Source organism: Camelus bactrianus, chromosome 21 (genome assembly GCF_048773025.1).
Source record: "Camelus bactrianus isolate YW-2024 breed Bactrian camel chromosome 21, ASM4877302v1, whole genome shotgun sequence".
NCBI classification, from domain to species: domain Eukaryota; kingdom Metazoa; phylum Chordata; class Mammalia; order Artiodactyla; family Camelidae; genus Camelus; species Camelus bactrianus.
This window is the reverse complement of record NC_133559.1, coordinates 4185400-4203745: the sequence shown is the minus strand read 5'-3', so window position 1 is coordinate 4203745 and position 18346 is coordinate 4185400. Positions and strand designations below refer to the sequence as shown.

General features: G+C 37.2%; 1 long non-coding RNA gene and 1 other non-coding gene across 3 annotated transcripts; both read right to left on the bottom strand.

Annotated features, from left to right (window-relative positions):
* Positions 1 to 1263: 1263 nt before the first annotated feature.
* LOC141574346 (uncharacterized) lies at positions 1264 to 18323 on the bottom strand. Of its 2 annotated transcripts, none has more exons than XR_012501262.1 (2): positions 17092 to 18323; positions 1264 to 2571 (listed from the first exon to the last, which is right to left on the bottom strand). It is a non-coding gene; the product is annotated as an uncharacterized LOC141574346 (long non-coding RNA). The 2 variants fall into 2 exon arrangements; XR_012501263.1 differs by having other exon boundaries at positions 17238 to 18323.
* Positions 1990 to 2061, bottom strand: TRNAE-CUC (transfer RNA glutamic acid (anticodon CUC)). The gene has a single exon. It is a non-coding gene; the product is annotated as a tRNA-Glu (tRNA).
* Positions 18324 to 18346: the final 23 nt, after the last annotated feature.

Below are 18346 nucleotides of genomic sequence, written 5' to 3'. Positions count from 1 at the left end.
AAATCCAGTAGACGAGTTAAGGCCTTAATGCGGAAGTTAACCTTTTTATGCTGAGGAAACACTCTCAAATATGTAATGGTATGTTGCGCATCCATATCGTTACGCATTTGAGAGTGTTCCTCAACACAAATGCATAAAGATAAAGTTGCAATTGAAAAGATACATACATTTTAAAGTTTTGGATACATACTGCCAAATTGCTGTGTGTCACCAATTTGGACACATATTGCCAAATTGCTGTGTGTCACCAATTTTCTTTTCAGTGAATATTACCAAATTACATCAGTTAACTAGATATCATCATTCTTTTTATCTTTACGAAAAGGCAGCATAAAAATTTGGAGTCTCTTTTTAATTTGCATTTATTCTATTACTATTGAGGTTGATCATTTTTCATAAACTTACTAATTATTTGTATTAGTTTTGAGACCAAGTCTTATGTTTTGTCTATTTTTCCTATTGGGTAATTATATCATGTGTATATTACTGATTTATAACAGTTTTCCATTTGTTTTTTAATATTATTTATAGGATTTGCAGATGGGCAGTTTTCTGTTTTTATGTGGTCAAACCTGTCAGTTTTACCCCTTATGGTTTCTGCCTTTGCTTTTACCTTGAAAAAGTTTTCTCCAGCCCAATATTAAAATAATTATCCTCTAATTTTTAATTATTTCAGTTCTTACATTTAATTCTTTAATCCATTTAATATAAGATATGAAGTGGTAATTCCACATCTATGAGTTTATCCTAAAGCAATTATCTAAGGCTCTACACAAAGATGTATTTACACAGATACTCATCGAAGTGTTATTTGTAAAACCAAAATTTTAGGAGGGAAAAAGTGAAAGTCCAGAAATGTGATTGATCAACTCCATTTTGATGAAAAAACACGAGTTTTTTTTTTTTTAATTATATTTATATGTACATTGTTGGTGGGAGTGTAAATTGGAACGACCTCTAAGGAGGTACATTGCTACTACACTTTCACATATGCACATACCTTTTGAATCAGCATTTCAATTCTTAGACATTTATTCCACACACGTGCAAAATGACATATATAGGAGATTATTTACAGCAGCATTGTTTGTAATAGCAAAGGATTAGAATAACCTGTCATCAGTAGGAAGCCGGCCCTGTTAATTATGGGCTATCAGTACAATGGAATACTATGTGCCATAAAACAGAATGAGGAAGCTCTGTCTAATCTAGAACTATTTCCAAAATATTAAGTAAAAAAGGCAAAGTTTAGGAAAATGTGTACGGATTGCTATCACTAATGTTGGGGTGGGGGGATGGGGAGCGTTCTTAAAATGTATACATACGTACGCATATACTTGTATTTGCGTAAAATATTTACAATATAATTACAAACCTTAACACTGGCTGCCTTATTAAAAGAAAACTAGACGGTGGAGGTGAAAATTAGGTTTATCAGCTATGCTCTTTTGCATATTTGAATCCTAAAAACCTAAATATATTACCTTTCTAAAAAATTAAATAATTAAATTGAAAGAAAATATGTTGCTGAAGTACACTTCTTTCCACCGCAAAGTGTTAAAAAGATACTAACTTTAAAAATAGCTGGTAATAATCAACTATACTTCAATTTTAAAAAATTATAAAAAGCTGCTAATGAAAAAATAGCTGAGAGTAAAACAGTATGTATACCGTTCTATTTTCTGTTTCAAAAACTGGGTAACAGATTTCTTCGATGTTAATTTCGTCTTTCGGGCATATCTGGTAAATTGCAGTCAAATGCTAGGTTTCAAGTCACTTGAAATAAATTTATTTTTCTTTCTGACCAAAAACAAACAAAAAACCCCAAAAAACTGGGTAATAGTTTTCGGTGGGTGGTAGAATTATCAGCGATTTTTTCTTTGTGCTTTTCTGCATTGCCTGTGTTTCAGCTGCGGTCTCCCATGTGGGATCTGACTGGAAAAACAAAAAGTAAGTCATCAAAGGCAGGAGAAAATTAGAAAAACATTCTTCCCTGACCGGGAATCGAACCCGGGCCGCGGCGGTGAGAGCGCCGAATCCTAACCACTAGACCACCAGGGACGACAGTGAAACGGTCCGTTAGAGAATATATGAGTCTAATTCAAGTGCGTTGCCTTTTGGCGCCTGTTATTACCTCAATTACGTAGATTTTTCGGAGTTTTGAATGCTGGACCTTATCCACGTTGACACTACTTCATCTTCGTATTTCCTTTTTGGAGCAGAAAACGCTTGAGAGAACTCCCAAGCATGGCTCCCAGAGCTGAGGAAGGATCGCGCACACAGGATCAGAGTTCCCAAGACCAGGGACAAATGTCCGGAGAAAAGAACGAAAGACTGAGAAAGAGAACTCTCAACTTCATTGTAGTTGTAGTGATTTCCCGAATTGCGATCCGCAGAAAAGAAAATGTCTCCAGTTGGGCTTTGGCAGGTTAATCATGAACTTTTCCTGAAAGCCATCCTGTGAGAAACGCTAGGAGGTCCTAGTCCAGGGGCAGGTTTTGTTGTTGTTGTTGTTTGATGTTGTTTGTTTGTCTTGTTTATTTCCCATTTTGTGTGACTTTAGACCATACTCTGTTGGCCAAAACGAATATTACATTACACACAAGTGAAAATCACTCAGTCTATGGGTGCTCGGTGGTCAGCAGGATTGGGGCTTAACTCTCTCGTGGGAGACTAAGAGAAAGGCAGAGTTTGGGAGCTTCAAATTTTATAACTACGAAGAAGGAAGAGGAGGAAGGAGAAAGAAATGAAAACGGGGCTGCATACCCAGACTGAAAGAACTTTTAAAGCCATACACATAAATATATACAAATTACCTTTTATGAGACAAAAAGAAAGCAAATATGGCAAAAGGTTAACAATGAATCTAGGTGAAGGGTAATTAAATGTTCATTATTTTACACTTTCAACTTTTCAGTAGGTTTGAAATTTTTCAAAATAAAAATTTGAGAAAACCAAAAATGAAACAATCAAAAGCCTCCCCTCAGGCCTTTTTGGTCAAATCACTGCAGTGTGATTAACTCTACACGAGTTCAAATAGAAATTTTAAAAAGTAACCCTCATGCACTAACATCAGAAAAAATCTTTGATAATAAATGAAAAAGAATTAAAAATTGAATCATCAATGATGTGTACACAGCAGGGCCTGACAGAAAAACTGCGTGGTAGGATACGGGGTGTTTGTGGGATTTCTTTGTTGCTTTGTTTTGCTTTTAAAGTATCAATGTTAAAGTGTCATTTAAAGAAAATATTAGTCCTCCAGTCATCCAATCTCCACCTTCCTATATAGGTTTAAATGCCAGAAATTAGAGAGAAGACTAACCAAATGCTAGGTATTTATTTTCACAAAAAATAAGTAATCCTGTTGTCACATGCTACCAAGGAGCCTAACAAAGCCCACTTACTTTTACTCCAGCTCTGTTCCCACTAGGCAGCTACCTGTATTCCCAAGGCTGAAAAAAAAAAGTGTCTAATCCTCAGAGCAAAAATTTGAGATTGTATCTGGGGTGGGTGCAAGATAATAGATTGTATTTCTCTGTGTCACAAAGGAAATCAGCCTCCTTGTTTTGGTCAGAAGTCCATTTTCATCAATTACTGTGCCACCTGCCAGTAATTTTTGGAACATGAAAAACGAGGTAGTATTGGCTCCTGGAACTAGCCACCTTTCTCAGCATCAAAGCACCAGGAGAAATTTCATCATTTGGAACAAGATTAAGCCTCCTCCTCTTCCTTGCAACACACACCTAAAGACGGATGAGGGAAGAGTGCAACTCATTCACTTCATCCCATGTTCTATTTCCTTTTTTCAAACATTTATAGATTAAGTGCCAGATTAGGTACTGAAGATACAAAAATACACTTAAAGAGCTCACAGTCTAGTAGAAAAACAAATAAACAAGTGAATAAAAGAGAACTGATTGAGGAAGAGTGCGTAGATGTACTTTTCCCTATTCTGCCTGCTAATACAACTAAAACCCTGGTCGTTGCATATAGAAAAAACACAAGAGGCTCTGAGAGATGGAAAGGAAGAGGCAGACCAACTAGGGGCTTCAAAACCCAAGGAACCTCACAGTGCTGATTCTCCTGGGTATTCTTTTTGCCTCACATATCCCAGGCCTGCAGCTGAAGAAGCCAGGAACCTGGAAATGCCAGCAGATACAGCCAGATAAAACCAAACAAAACCAGAACACCAATAACAACAACAAAAGCCCACTCTTCCTAGCCAAAGGACCAGGAAAGAGGTAGCCCGGCAAAATAGAAAACTTTTAGATAATAACTGCTCTACTCCACCCAAATGCCACAGAATCGTGGCTCACCCCTACCTGCACCAGCAGAGGGATGGGGGGCCTAGACTTACACTCTCACCAGGCCTATAAGGAAGTGTTCCTTCCCTTCCCTGCTGGATTAGTGTCCGAGGAAACTTCACAGAGAATCAGTACTTTCACCAACACCTGGTGCTAACAAGGCCACCCCTACCCCCAGTGTCAGTGGAGGCCATGTGGGGAGTAGTAAGGTTGCCATCAGTGGAGGCCCTGTGGGGAGCTGGAACTCCTAACCTGCCCAACAGTAACGAGGAGCCCCTCTCCAGGTGTCAATGGAGACCACGTGGGGAATCCAGACTCCTACACCTGCCTGGCTATAACAAGGCACCCTGCTCCCCAATTCCTCTGCCTGATTAGTATCAGAAGAAGCCAACTAAAACAGAAAGTTTAAATAAGATTCAGAGTCCCAAATGTCCAAGCTTTAATGAAAAAGCACTAATAATATCAAGAATGAGGGAGATCTTGAACTGAAAGAAAACAGACAACACCTAGATGACAGAGACGGTAGAATTATCTGACAAAGATTTTAAAGCAGTCATTATAAAAATGTTTCAACAAGCAATTATGAACAAGCTTGAAAAGAAAAAAAAAATAGAAAAAAAGACCAGCAAAGAAAAGTTCCAGCAAAGAAACAGAATCTATAAAGAACTAAATGGAAATTTCATAACTAAAATGTAAAATAAAAACAATACCTCAATGGATGGACTCAACAGCACAGTGGATGGGACAGAGGAAAATATCGGTGAACTGAAAGACAGACCAATAGAAATTACTCAGTCTGAACAACAAAGAAAACAGAATGGAAAAAGAAAGAGAAGAGAGTCACAGAGATTTGTGGGATTATAACAAAGGATCTAACATTTGTGTCATCAGATTTCCAGAAGGAGGAGAGAAAAAGAATAGGACTGAAAAAAAAAAAAAGTACTAAAAGGAATAACGGCTGAAAACTTATATTTAGCAGAGGATAAATCTACAGATACAAGAAGCAGAGAAAACCCCAAAGAAGATAAACCCAAACAAATTCATGTCAAGACATTATAGTCGAATTGCTGAAAACTAAAAGCAGAAAAAATATTTTGAAAGCAGTGAAAAATGACACCTTACCTGTAGGGGATAAACAATTTGAATGACAGCAAATTTCTCATGAGAGACATGGAGGCCAGAAGAAGTGGCATAAAATTTTTCAAGCACTGAAAGAAGACAGTAACCCAGGTTCCTATATCCAGTGAAAGTACCCTTTAAGAATGAAAGGGCTATAACTCAACAACAAAAAGACAAACAACTCAATTTAAAGATGAGCAAATGATTTGAAAAGAATTTCTCCAAAGAAGGTATTCATTCATTCAGCAAGTACGTGCAAAGATGCTCAGTACCATTAGTCACTAGGGAAATGCAAATCAGTAACACAGTAAGATACCACTTCACACTTTCCAGAACGGCTATAATTTTTAAAAGGGAAAATAACAAGTGTTGGTGAGGATGAGGTGAAACCGGAACCCTCATACACTGGTGGTAGGAATATAAAATGTTGCAGCTGCTGTGAAGAACAGTTTAGTGGCTCCTCAATGTGTTAAATATAGAACAAAACCAGTCATTTCACTCCTCCGAATATATCCCAGAGAACTGAAAGCAGATACCAAATACTTGCACATGCCCACCCATAGCAGCATGCTATTTACAACAGTCAAAAGGTAGAAACAACCCAAACGTCCATCAATGAGTGAATGATTAAACAAACTGTAGTGTGTGTGTATATATACTGGGATATTATTTGGACATAAGAAGGGATGAAGTACTGATATGCTACAATTTGGTTGAACCTCGAAAACATTATGCTAAATGAAATAATCCAGACATAAAAGGTCACATGTTGTATGATTCCATTTATACAAAGTGTCCAGAATGGGCCAATCCATAGAGACAGAAAGCAGATCCATAATTGCCAGAGGGTGGAGAACGACTTCCTTTGGTACAGGGCTTCCTTCTGGGGTGATGAAAACATTCTAGAACTAGACAGTGGTAATGGTTGCACAAAATTTTGAATGTACTAAATGTACACTTTAAAATGGTTAAAATCGTGAACTTTATGGTATGTGTACTTTACTACAATTTGGAAAATTAGTAAAGGGGAAATCCGAGCAAGATTTTTTTGTAAATACAGACAAAATTATTCTAAAACTTATGTGGAAAGGCAAAGGAACTAGAATAGCTAAAACACATTCTGAAAAAGAAGAATTAAATGGGAGATATCAGCTTCCCATTTTCAAGACTTATTAAAGGGCTACAGTAGTCAAGATGGTATGGTACTGCTTCGCACAACTTGTGTTTGGAATGATCCTATTGTGTAAAATAAAGGCATTTATATGTTCCAACAACAACAAAAAAAAAAGAATGGTATGGTACTGGCAGAAGAAAAAATATACAGCTCAATGAAACAGAACAGAGAACCCAGCAGTAGACTCGTACAAATATGCCAACTCATTTTTTTTCACAAAGGTTCAAAAGCAATTCATTGGAGAAAGAACAGCTTTTCCAATTACATTGCTGAAGAAACTGGACATCCATGGGCAAACAAACAAACAAAAACCAAAAGCAAGCTAACAAACAGAACTCTCAACCTAAGTCTCACACCTTATACAAAAACTAACTCAAAGAGGATCACCAACCTAATGGGAAGTATAATACTTTTAGAAAAAATCTCTTCATGATCCAGGGCTAGACAAAGATTTGATACCAAAACCATGATCAGTAAAAGGAAAAACCAATAAAGTAGACTTCATCAAAATTTACTGTTTGCTCTTCAAAAGACCTGTTATGAGGCTGAAAAGACAAGCTGCTAATTGGGATAAAATATGTGTAATTCACACACCCAACAAAGAACTGTTGTCTAGAATACATAAGAACTCTTTACTTCAACAGTATAAAAAAATTCAATGAGAAAACAGTCAAAAGACATGAAGGAACATTTCCCCAAAGAGAATAAACAGATAGCAAATAAGCACATGAAAAGATGTTCAGCATTACTAGCCATTAGGGAAATACAAATTGAAACCACAATTAGATATGACTACATACCCATTAGAATGGTTGAAATGAAAAATAATGACAACCTCAAATGCTGGTGAGAATAATGCAGAGAAACCAGATCACTCATACACTGCTTGTGGGGATGTAGAATGGTACAGCTACTCTGGAGAAGTTTATTTTTTAAAAACAGTTTAATTTTTTTAACTATGCAATTTTCACATGACCTAGCATTGCACTCCTGGACATTTATCCCAGAGAAATAAAAATTAATGTTCATACAAAACGCTTTCCACAGATGTTTACAGCAGATCTATTAACGAAGGCCAAAAATTGGAAACAAGGCAGATGTCCTTCAATAGGTGAATGATTAAACAAACTGTGATACATGGAATACTACTCAGCCATAAAAAGGAACAAACTATTGATAAACACACAACCTGGATGAATCTCCAGAGAATTATGCTGGGTGAAAAAAGCTAATCCACAAAGGTTACATACTGTAAACTGTTTATATAACATCCTTAAAATGACGAAATTATGGAAATGGCGAATGGATTAGATGTTAAGGTAGAGATGGAGATGGGAGGGAAATGAATGTGGCTGTATGAGGGATCCTTGTGATGGAAATGTCCTTTATCTTGACTGTATCAGTGCCAATATCTTGGTTGTAATATTGTGCTATAATTTTGCATGGTGTTACCATTGGGAGAAACTGGATAAAGGGTACCTGGGATCTCCCTGTATTATTTCTTACAACTGCTCAACTGCTTGTAAAGCTATAGTTCTCTATCTCTCTCTCTCTCTTTTTTTTTTTTTTTTTTTTGATGTGGAGAAGGTAATTAGGTTTGTTTGTTTGTTTATGTAGGTTCTGAGGATTGAACCAGCCATGCATTCTACCACCGAGCTATACCTGCCTCATATAATTATCTCAAAATAAAAAGTTTAATGTATATTTATGGATAGAGTCTCAGTTTTGCAAGATGAAAAGAGTTCTGGAGATTGGTTGCACAACGATGTGAACATACTTAATACAACTGGGCTGTACACTTAAAAATGGTTAAGATAGTAAATTTTGTTATGTGTATTTTAAAAAAACAAAAAAGTTTCATTTTAAAAAGTAGGAAGATTTTGCAAACAAACAAAAACTAGAATTGATTAGGGCTAGAGAAGAGGTAGTCTCTTCCTGGGAATGGGAAAAAGTGCAATTAATTCCACCAGAGGAAGTGAAGAAGCATTAGCATGACTGCAGCACCCCAGCGAAGCCAGCATTAGAATTCCTGGCATTTAAAGTTTTACATTGGCTGGGGATGCTGAAGGCACCTGACAGGGGATGGGAGGCAAGAATGCTAAACGCACCGGACTGGGCAGGACATTCCCACTTTGCCCCTCCCACAATGTCAGTAAGGCCCCACTAGAAGCACTGAAGTCAGCTTTACACTCAAGGTCCCTATGACACACCTCAATATGTTTTGAACCCTAATCTCTCCTTTTTTTTTTAATTTTATTACTTTCACTGCCTCTGCTCCATACTTACCAGTTACACACATTCACCTTTACAATCAAGAAAATAATCCCTTTTCCAGATGTTAGAAGCTCTGCAGCTCCCGTGGAGATTAGGAACTTCTGATGGCTGGCTCCATCAAAATAATAATTTTTTTTTTAATAGTGTGCTTAATTCTTCACCTGAGGGTAAGTGGTCAGGATGTTGCACCACAAAAGAAGCATGAAACACAAAAACACTTTACAGCAACAGAATTGAGTTCTACCCAAATAGTTAACCGTGAGTTTTCACCTCTATAAGACCTCAAGATAGAAATGAATATAAACCAAAAAAGCAAAACAAAATCCTGTTTGAGGAAAGCATCGTAGGAACTTGTTTGAAAACTCAGAGATTTTATGAAGAATGCACTAACCATTCTGTCTCCAGGCTGCTGTTCTAATCTACAGATCCTAGACTTGAGCTGTGACATTTCTAGCCTCCAGCCAGCCCTACCCACTACAGACTGAGACCCCCAATCTGAACCGACAAAAGCTAATTCTTTACTATCCATCCTGTTGCTACTGTTTGTCCTGAATTCAGTGGTTTTCGTATACTGACAGACTTGTTGGTTTGTCTCGTCTGAAGTCAAGGGGAGATTCTGTCAGCAACCATGGACCTCTCAGTTTATTCCTGGACAAGTTTTTCCTCCAAGTGCATGGCTTGTCCCTATACTTGTGACACTAAATGTGCAAAGATATCTAGTTATACCACCTCTTAAATTTTCTCTAATTGTTTAATACATTGTGCAATTTAAAAAATCTGAACATACGGCTAGCATATACTTAAGCTCAATGTTTGGTGGAATTTAAAGTAAATAAAAACAGTATAAAAACAACAAAACAAAACACAACACAAAATATAGGACATATACTGTAATGGATAGTGTTCAGCAACTTGATTTTCAGAACTGCTTGAGGGCCACAGTAGACTTGCTTCAAAGGCAATGTAAAATAATCTTGGAGCTGGAAAAGAAGAATCTGCCTATGGTTCCGTTATTGCTTTGAGCTACATATTGACTGACTTTCTCAAGGTTAATTTAGCAAGTGTCTACCTTGCTCTTACCACTGTCCCCAGTAAAGGCTCCCAGACGAGGTGGTGGCTAGGATTTGGCAGTATCACAGTGAAGAATCACCTCTTGTCTATTTTAACACTCTAGTAAGAGGTATATATATCCCCAAGAAATTATGTTAAAATGTCAAGGACACATATTTGAGCATCTTTCTGAGGATAGGGCTCTTATTGCTTGTTAGATTTACAAAAGGAGTTTGTGATCCAAAAAAAGTTAAGAACCATTAATTTATAAACTCTCAGTCCCAAGTAATGACACTGCCAACATCCTAATAAGTTCAACAAAAGGAAACCTATCTTTTTCTGCACTGGCGGTCTTTGATTTTAGAAACATTTTATTTTGGGAACTCTCATCTTAATACAGGAAATTGCAAGCACTGCTTTCTTCACCTTTGCAGGAATTGATAAAAAAAAAATCAAATGTGTGGATAAAGGTGGTATAAAGAATGTGTCTTTATATAGTTGCTCCAAATGGGTAAAATGGAAAAATTCCAAGCTACAAAAAAAGAATGCCTTTTTATTTCATTTAAATTTAAACTCACACTTTCAAAAATATTTGATTTACTTTTATTTTAACTTTAATTTAAATTTGAAGTAATCTGCAAAAAAAAAAAAAGCCTCACTTGTAACCAAGAAAAAATATAACAAACAACTAACCTAAAAACAGAAAATTCAAAAGCTACAGAAAAGACAAAATATATAGCAAAACGCAAGCTAATATAAATACTGTAATTGAGCATTATATTTCCTTTTGGGTTTCTAAACAGTTAAAACAAAAAGAGAAAGAAAATGAGTTATATAATTCTCACTGCTTCTTAAAAGGAAATATATCAAGCTGCCCAAAAGGGCAACTTTTATTATATGGTGAATTTATCAAATAGGCCCTTATACCTATATCAACTGAATACTGTAATGGCCACCACTGGGTTTATCTGAAAAGAATTTGAAAAAGTATCTTGTTTTCTTTTTTTTTTTTAATTGGCACAAAATAAAAGGCTATGAAATTACTGTCTTCTATTTTTTTTCCAGCATACTGTTAGAAGTTAGGGGTTTAATTATGTAGTTTAAATGAGTGAAACACTTTAGAATTCAGTTGAACTCCTTAGGTACATAAAAGCTGGATGCCAGGCTGTTTCTGTTCTTACACTTACTGATGGGCCCATTCTCTTAGCCAGCACTCTAATCTGAAGATCTAGGGGTTGTTTTCTCTGTTCTACTCTCGCACATCCTTGTCTAAATCTGTACTTTTTCTGTTTCCCTTGTCATACTTTAAACTCAGCCACTTTTGAATCTATAAAAGACATTATAATGCAAAGAGTATTGGCTTCTGCGTCAGGTTAATCTGGACCTGAATTAGGCAAACCTTGGGCAAGATGGTCCTCTGAGCTTCAGCTTCCTTATCTGTAAAATAGGGATAAAAATCTACCTCTCAGGGTTGTAATAAGGATTAGAAATATCATCATGCAGCTCACTCCGCATAGTATCTGGCACCAGCAGATGTTCAGCAACGCTATTATTTAAACTACTTTTAGTATCATGATTAGCCTTGTCCAAGGTAGACCTGTTTTTATTGTCTCATGACAATTCTCCCTACCCATTTCCAAGACTTCCCCCTTATTGTAAAACTACCATAATACCCTCTTGCTGCATATCTCCTGTCAGCTAACCTTGTCTGTGCTTTCAAAGATAGCTCCACCCTCAGCCCCTCAGGTGGGATTTTTTTTTACCTCAGCACAAACAGTATACAAATTATCCAGCTCATTCCACTACCTTCCCTGTTTCAGCTTCTTTACAGATTCTGAACACTGAATGAGCATGTAGTAACTTAAAACTACAATATAAATGACGTCAAAGGGGTAAGGGAGATAGGTCTGTAAATGGAATGGGAAAGATCAAAAGACCTGAACCATGCTCCGAATCATCCTGAGTGTGCAACAAAGAGTGAGTGACTATCTTCTAGAAGAGCAGAGGAACTTTTCCTATCAAGAGCCATAGACTAAGAGAAAACAGACTAAGGCTTTATAAGAATCACGAGAGAAGTAATCTTATCTACTTCTAAAAACAGGCATTGTCAAAAGTAGTAACAGTTAGTCTCAAGAACAATATCAGAGCATCAGGAAGTCCTGTAGCTTTACCTGAGACAAGACTGACCATTTCTCATTGTTTCCATGGCCACAGTCACAGTCCTGAATGGCTGACTCTGCTTCCACTCTTCCCCTACTTCCAAAATCATTTTCTTTCGTTCGTTTGTTCTTTCTTTCCTCCTTTCTTTTTAATGGAGGTAGTGGGGATTGAATCCAGGACTTCATGCATGAGCTCTACCACTGAGGTATATACCTCCACCCACCAAAATCATTTTCTACAGAGCAGTGAGAACTACCTGATTTTTAAATTTGGATTATGACATTATCATTGTGTTTTGATTTATACTTCTGTTTTTCTCCTTCTTTCTTGTCTTCTTTTGAATAATCAAGTTTTAGCCTTATTTTGTTACTTTTCCATATTACTTTTTTTATTGAAGTATAGTTGCTGTACAAGTTACTGTTGTACAACATAGCAATTCACAATTTTTAAAGGTTATACTCCATTTATACTATTACAAAATATGGCTATTCCCCCATGTTGTACAATATGTCCTTGTAGCTTACTTTATACTTAATGGCTTATACCTCTTAATCCTCTACCCCTATGTTGCTGCTCCCCTCTTCCCTCTCCCCACTGGTAACCACTAGTTTGTTCTCTATATCTGAGTCTGCTTCTTTTTTGTTATATTCACTAGTTTGTTGTATTTCTTAGATTCCACATATAAGTGATATCATACAGTGTTTGTCTTTCTGTCTGACTTATTTCACTTAGCATAATACCCACCAAGTCAATCCATGTTGTTGCAAATTGCAAGATTTCATTCTTTTTTATGACTGAGTAGTACCCCATTATATATATTTATTTTGCTATTTTAATTCCTTTTTTTTTTCTCCTCTTGGTTTAGAAATAACACACTCTATTTTTTTGTTACTTTGGTACCTACCCCCACAATTCATAATTATTAAAGCATAAATCCAATCAAATTTGACACTCAAAAACAATATGAGAAACTAAGACAGCTTTAATCATAATTCCTCTACTGTTTTATGTGTTATTATTGTGTTTTTCACTGCCATTAAGCAGTCATTTTTAAAATACGGCAATTCTTTGTTTAGATTTAGATACATTTATCTCTTTGTTTACCATTCCCTCTCTCATCTTCATTCATTCTTCTTTGCTCAAAACCATCCTTTCTGTAGTAAATATTTTAAACAGTAACTTTATTTTTTAAAATTTGTATTTTATTTCTTTTGGTGGGGGGAGGAAATTAGGTTTACTTATTTATCTGTTGTTAGAGGAGGTACTGGGGATTGAACCCAGGACCTCATACATGCTAAGCATGCACTCTACCACTTGAACTATACCCTCCCCCCTTAAACAGTAATTTTAATTAGAATTTATTAGTGGTAAATTCCTTCAGGTTTTGGATCATTTGAAATGTTTTACCCATTTTTAATTCTGGAATAATATTTTAGCTGAGTGTAGAAGTCTAGGTTGACAATTATTAACTCTCAGCTTATTAGACCCACACCACAACTGTGTTTGGAACTAAATAGAGACAAGACCACTCTGCAACAACAAAAATGTCCAAACATTCCCTCTTAACATGGGTAGTTGCTACTTTTTTTGTTATTTTAACCAATTTTGTCTCCAATCCTTCTTTAATCTTTCTGCATCCTAGATAGAAATTTAGATACCCAATCATTGAAATACTCTTTCTTTTTGACAATATTCAATCCAAAATTGGCCCTTACTATTTTAAACTCTCATTCAGAATCATCCAACAGAAGCCTCGTCTCTACAAAAGGCAAATTCTAATTTCCCCTACTGAAATGATCCCACAATTCCACTGCAGCACTCTCTCCCTTGCTGCAGCAATAAATCCAATTCTTTTTTACCTCGGAAATAGATGAGATTTGACAAGATATTGGTCAAATTTCTTCAATAATCTCAAAGAGCCCACAGATGGCTTCCTTCTTTAAAATTTTACTATGGGTATTTTCAAACATTTACCGAAAGAAAGAGACTTATATAATGAATTCCTGTATCTCCATAACCCAGTTTCAACAATTATCAATTCAAGTTTCAATCTTATTTTATCATTACCTCCACCTGGTTCTCCCTCATCTTGAATTATTTGGAAGCAAACCCCAGCTATCATATCTTTTCATCTGAAAATATTTCAAGATGTATCTCTAAAAGACAAGCACTTATTTTTTAAAAAATACCATTTATCACACCAACAACTTTAACAATAATTCCTTATAAATCATTAAGGATCCAGTAAATGTTCATCAACATTCAAGTTCCTCCAACTATCTCATAATTTCGTTTTTGTTTTCCTGAATTAGAATCCAACAAAGTTCATACTCTGCAACTGTTTGATGTCTCTTTAAATGTATTTAGTCTATAGTTTCCCTCTCCATCTTTTCTTCTTCTTCTTCTTCTTCTTTTTTTTTTTTTTTTCCAATTTATTAGTTGAAGAACCCAGGTCACTTGTTCTAAAGAGTATTCCCACAGTCTGGATTTGCATCTCTGAAGCATCACTTGATGCCTCCCACGTGTCTTGTAAATAGATAGTAAGTTCTAGACTAGTGGTTGATAAGACTCAGACTGAAGGGTTTTTTTGCAAGACTACTTCATAGGCAGAACTGGGTATTCACCTATGATCAGGAAGACACGTTTGTCTCTCCTTTTGTGATGGTAACAGCTATTGTTATCATTGCCTAGATACATTAATTCACTACGAGTTGTAAAATGTTGATATTGTAATTATGCCATACCTTCTTCATTTATTTGCTGGAAAACTTCTATAAAGAGAAGATTTCCCCTCATCTTCAGTTCCCCCAGGAAAACTAGGATAAATGCTTGATTCTTTCCAGTTTCAAAATAATGAGTTGTTCCCATATCATTCTCCAACAATGACCAATGAGGTTTTTATTTTTAAGTATCATTGTGAAATCACAGATTTAAGCATATCTAATATGTTTAGGTCTATTGCAGATAGCATCTATTTTGACACTCAAATTGTCCCATCTTTGGCCAGTGGGAACTATTCTAGTTGCTTCTAAGCCTTTTGATACAATAGTCATAGTCTTTGAACACTTGCTTGCTTTGGACAATTCCTGTCCCATATCTGAAATCAGCCATTTCTCCAAGGAATTTTTTTAGTGCAAATGGTATTTAGATAACTCAAATTGGACACAAGGGTGTTCATTGCTACTGGCTTATTGTTTCTAGGCCTTTTCAGGATAAAGTTAGGGAATGTTTTCAGATAAAATACACCACGAGGTCTTTATAAACTTTAAGTATATGTTATATATAAAAGTGTAACTATGACTTATACTTCCAATTTAAATTCAGAATTATAGAGTTTTTACTTAATTTCATCCATCATAAATCTGTTATCTTTTTCTTCCACATCAAAAATCCTGTTTCATAAAGACTCATTTGTTTTATCCCACAATACCCCTACAATGCTTTCAGAATAACAATACCAACACTACCACCAACAATATGACCGCTTTAAAATATTTTTGCACTCCTCTTTATTCTCAGACTATATCCCACTTGGGATGCCATGGTCAAATTGCTGTGTTTTAAAGTCACTTGGATAGTTTGGTTTGGGTCATTTTACATTTTTGTAGTAAAAGCCCTTGTGATATGGTTTCACGTGGTGGAGAGAAAAGCTAAATTTTCCAGATAATATGTGTAACAAAGAGAAGAGTACTGTGTAGGCCTCCGGATTCTGAATTAAATGTGGAGTCAGTTAATGCAGATAGATGCCTTAGGGACACTATTTGAAATCAGCCTTTGTGTCAATTTCACTTGGCAAGTACTAAGAGATGAGGATGTCTGATGCCTACGGCTGCAAAAACAGGACATCACTACCTTCCACTGTCTTGAAAGGTCACAAGATTATGTTACTCCATAAACGTATCTTTCTGAATCTCTTTTTTTCCCTCAGTTTATCTCCCTAAGTTCCTCTCCTCTATGGATTGATATCCTTCAAAAAATTCTATCCCCATCCCTGCTTCACCTCTTTGCCTTTGCTAACAGCTCCTCGTTGGTACAGTGGTTAGTATCCCCGCCTGTCTCTTTGCCTTTGCTAGCCTCCTCCTCCAGCAGCTCAGGAGGTTATATTTTTGTGTGTATGTTTGGGAAGAGGAATTGCTACATAAATGAAGGGAATGAAAATGGAGAAGGCAGGGGGACAGACAGCTGCAAGGATCTGAGCTGGTAGAGTGAAATAAACCCTCATCCTAAACAACTCAGAGCTCAGATTTCTTCTCTAGACAGCTGGCTTCTTTAGTCCTTCTGAAATACTCTGCAAAGAGTGGGGAGGGGCTGTGAAATACCTCTGCTATGGACCTTATTTAAATTCAGCTACCTCCTAGATATGCTCTGTAGAAACTAAATACAGTATTCAATACAGCAGGGATGAGGGTGGTGAACAAAAGTCACACAACTGTTCACTCTAATTTTTAAAGGCCAGGAGCTCATTATTGACAATGCTGGAGGGCTGCCTGGAGTAGGCAGTGACTAGAACTATATAAGCTTGAATTGGATATCTGATTTGCTTATCATATTTCTGCCCTACCTCCCCCACTTGGCACCCTATACTCCATATTCTTTCTAATCCTCCTGCCCTCCCCACTCCCCCTATTCCCACACCCTACCCCCACCAACCTTCCTGGAATTTTGGACTTAGCTATTTTTAAAACAGTCAACTCAGTAGCCACCTCCCTCCCCTGCTCAGCTGTCCAGCACTCCGGCCAGCCATATACTCCCCCATCCCCCCACACCAGACCTTCTCTGGTTCCCTGACCTCAGTGAGATTGCAGCCGGTCCGGGGAACTGGGGGAGACATGAAGAACGAGACGGGGGATCCCCTGGCTGGAGCTGATGGACAGAGTAGACAGTCATGGCTGGAGAATTGGATATCAGACTAATGTCTGACCTCTGGAAACAGTAAGTCAAAATGAAATTACAATTCCTTTAATAAGCTTTTGGATTGAAGTTAGACCTTCATAAAATTACGACACTTACTTGGATGTCTCTGGTGCAAAAGCTAGGATCTCTTCCCTACCAAGTTGCCCCAATCTCCATTTCTTCTTCCGTCTTATTTCCTTCTGGCTTCTGGCCATTAGAAGTTTAAACCCCCTCTCTCTCCTGAGAGTCTTAGTTCTCCTTACCTTGTTACCTCAAGACTTCTGATGAAGTCTCCTTCTCCAGGAGGAGCTGCCCACATCTCCTATTCTGTGGTTTTCTCACCAACGCCAAATTTAGCCTCAGATGATTAGTCACTGATACCCTTCTACCCTGCCCCCACTTAGCAGTGCCCTTCACATTGGACTTCCAAAGGTGGGCGCTACTCCTTGTTGTAAATGACTTCTCCCCACAACTCTGGTCCCATCATTCTATTCTCCCTTCTGCATGACTGTCTCTCAGTCATATCCTTACCCCAGGAGAGGGTAGTTTGGCAAAAGGAGTTAGCCCCTCCCCAAGCCCCGTCCTCATCAAGACTGAAAACTTCTAAACTTGCAAAGTGAAGATTAATGGAAGGAGTGGTTCTGCAGTCGGGTTTGGAAAACTATAAGAACTGTTGACTCACAACAAACAAATATTGATCTGCATGCTTGGTTTGCATCCCATTATTCCACGAGAGAGAGGGATTGTAACTGCAGCTCTCTAGAGTAAATAAAAGAGACTGGTTCCCTTTTCATTTGAATATTGATGTTCTAGAGAGGGGGTGGGTCTACCACCCTAACTCCTTCTTGCTTAAAATTCTGACACAAAGGAGGAAAAGAAATGAATGACCCCTAGAGGTCTCCCCTCCTAACGGAGAGGGGCAAATAAGAGGCATGTTTCTGAAGTATTTTCAGATCCTAATTCTACTGAGGAGCGCACTGATCTATCCACATGATTCCTCTTTTTTTTTCTTTTCTTTTCTTTTTTTTTTTTTTTTTTTTTTGCCATTTCTGCTGTGTGGTAGCTCAGAATGGGGCAATACAGTGGACTCTGCCTCTCTGCCTCCCTGAGTCCACTCAACCTTTCTTCCGCCCCCACCTAGGGGTATTGCACAAGGGACCGGAAAGTGGCCACAAGAGCAGGGCACAAAGGCTTAACAGGCACTTCCAGTTTGGAGAGCCCCATTCTCCCCGAACTTCAGTCTACTTATCTTTTTCTTGATCGCACCAGATTCTCTTCACATCATTCTGAACAGTCTTCAACTCTTCTCTTTCCCCATGCCCAGCCAAATTTCTTTTTTCAGTCCCTTACAGGACGTCCGGTCAAAATTCCC